Source organism: Lathyrus oleraceus, chromosome 7 (assembly GCF_024323335.1).
Source record: "Lathyrus oleraceus cultivar Zhongwan6 chromosome 7, CAAS_Psat_ZW6_1.0, whole genome shotgun sequence".
Classification (NCBI taxonomy): Eukaryota; Viridiplantae; Streptophyta; class Magnoliopsida; order Fabales; family Fabaceae; genus Lathyrus; species Lathyrus oleraceus.
Genome location: NC_066585.1, coordinates 35115005 through 35117399, shown reverse-complemented (window position 1 = coordinate 35117399; position 2395 = coordinate 35115005). Strand labels below are relative to the sequence as shown.

At 38.3% G+C, this 2395-nt stretch overlaps 1 long non-coding RNA gene across 1 annotated transcript; it reads left to right on the top strand.

Annotated features, from left to right (window-relative positions):
- Positions 1-208: 208 nt before the first annotated feature.
- On the top strand, positions 209-989 carry LOC127108446 (uncharacterized). The gene is made up of 2 exons (XR_007796045.1): positions 209-625; positions 729-989. It is a non-coding gene; the product is annotated as an uncharacterized LOC127108446 (long non-coding RNA).
- Positions 990-2395: the final 1406 nt, after the last annotated feature.

Sequence of the window (2395 nt, the reverse complement as noted above, 5' to 3'; positions counted from 1 at the left end):
AAATCCTAAAATTAGCAATTGAGATTAATATCTAACATATTAACTAACAATCATCTAACAATTACTCCTAAAATTAACTAACAATTATCTAACAATTACTCCTAAAATTAACTACTAATTATCTAAGAATTACTCCTAAACTATGGATCCAGATAGATTGGGCTTAGGCAAGTTATTCAGGCCCAACCAAGGGGAGGTATATGGACATGGGGGGAGTGTATTGCAACAGAATCATTTGGATCGGGCCTAACTGAGAGGTCCAAGGTGAGACGAACAAAGAAGGAGCCAAAGGCTCACTTCCTTCGTCTTCTTCAGGAGCGGCCACGAGAAGGCAGAATAGGTCACGGTGATGACCAAGTCGCGCCGACTCCGCCGACGGCAACAACGATCTCACGGGTGACGCCCCCGCTACTAATCCAACCGAAACACCATGCCAACGTGATTCTAACACACGCCGATTCAAACGCCAGATGATAACGGATTGGGACTCGACCGCGATTCACGACCACGCCTCTGCAACACGACTCACACCACAACGATTCAATCGGTTAACGCGAGGAGACGAGGGAACCTACCGGCGATGGAGAAATTGGATTCGCCGGTGAATGTCGGATTCCGAGCTCAGGTGCCTCACTCTCGTTCAATCCTCTTCCTCCTTCTTCGCTTCGCTACTGATTCGTTTCGGCGATTGATTTCGGTTACGAATTTGCTTGAGATTTGTTTCGCAGATTCTCTTATGGTGGTTCGATACGTATGCTACGCGAGACTCGGTGCGTGTGTTGCAGATTGGATGCGATGCTGAGATTAGATGGTTATTGGTGGTTCAAAGAATGTTGAAGCAGAAAACGGGGGAAGATTTTGCAGAGAAGTGAGGAGAGTATTTTTTTAGCAGAGAAAAAGTCCTGAAATTTTGCAGAACAGAGGCTTATATAGCGCTCCTATGTATTGAGTTTGACATGGAAATCGATTTCACTTGCGCTTTGCTTCTACTTGTTGTAGACTTTTTGCCGTTTCTGCTTTTCATTTGGTTGGATTTCACGTCGTTTTGGAGTCGTTATGCAGGATTTTGAGTTTTGCTCTGCTGCGTTTGAGTCGTTTAGCAATTGTCGTTTGGAAGAGTTTTTCACTGAGTTTCGCGTTTTGGTTTATCACTTGCCGTTTCTATTTCACTTTTGCTTTGCAGCTCATGCAGCTTGGGTGCTTGGCTCACATTCATTTGTCGTTGTTGCGTTTGTGTTTCATGGCTTGTGCGCCGTTTTGTTCTTACTCGCATCTTTCATGCTGCAGCTTTTGGATTCTTTTGACTGGTTTATGCAACTTCTCGTTAGTTCAATGGTCAAATGGATAAATGGATTAACAGCATAGCATTGGTATATGTACACCACAAATTACACCTACACCACACCTACACACCTTATGCACTTTTCACAAATACGGCGAACAGTAAATCCGTACATGAACAGTGATGTGAACCGTACAAAGTTGGTTAACGAAGTTATGAAATTGGTTAATTAACATCCAAATATAAAAATAATTTTTAATTATAAAACAAAGCTGGTTAATAAAGTATTGAATATTGGTTAATGAAATTATAAAATTGGTTAATCACACGATACTCTTAAATAAAAAAATAAAAAATAATATTTTTTTATATATTTTTATAAAATAATATTTTATTATTATAATATTTTACTGTTCACCGATGGATTAACTTGCGGGTTATGATATTTGGTTGGTTAATTGGAACTGAGTTAGAAATTGGATTAGTTAATTGTGGATTGGATATTTGGTTAGGAATTAATAGACGATGGATATAAAAATTGGAAAATAGATAATCATTGGGTAACCAAAATGGATCATGGGCTTACAATTGGGCCTAACAAAAAATGGATTTTTTATAAACAAAAAAAGATGAATGGGCTTAACCATTTTCAAAAATCATGGCCCATCAAAAAAAGAAGGAAACTTCTACAATGACTAAAATTCCCAAAATCAAGTCGAATTGCCAAACATCAATTTGAATCAAAATTAAGTCGAACAAAAATCCATTCGACTTTCTTGAATTAACTTGAAATTAAAAATCAGTTTGAAACTGAGATCAATGGAAAAAGGTTATGATGCAATGATGAAAAGATGAATCGGATAACGACATGCAGTGAACCAACGAACCCAAATGATCACAAGGCTTGTAAATCATATTAAACCATGGTTGAATGAAATGACTGAAAAAATGCATTAATGCACCAAGAAACACATGAATTTAAGTCACATGTCGCCTCTTGTTAAACCATGCTTATTCAAATGAAATGAATGGACGAAGATGATATGCAAATCTTTGGGGTTAGTGACCTATATGATCAATGTGAAGGGTAGGGCGAATTTTGGGGTATGGCCC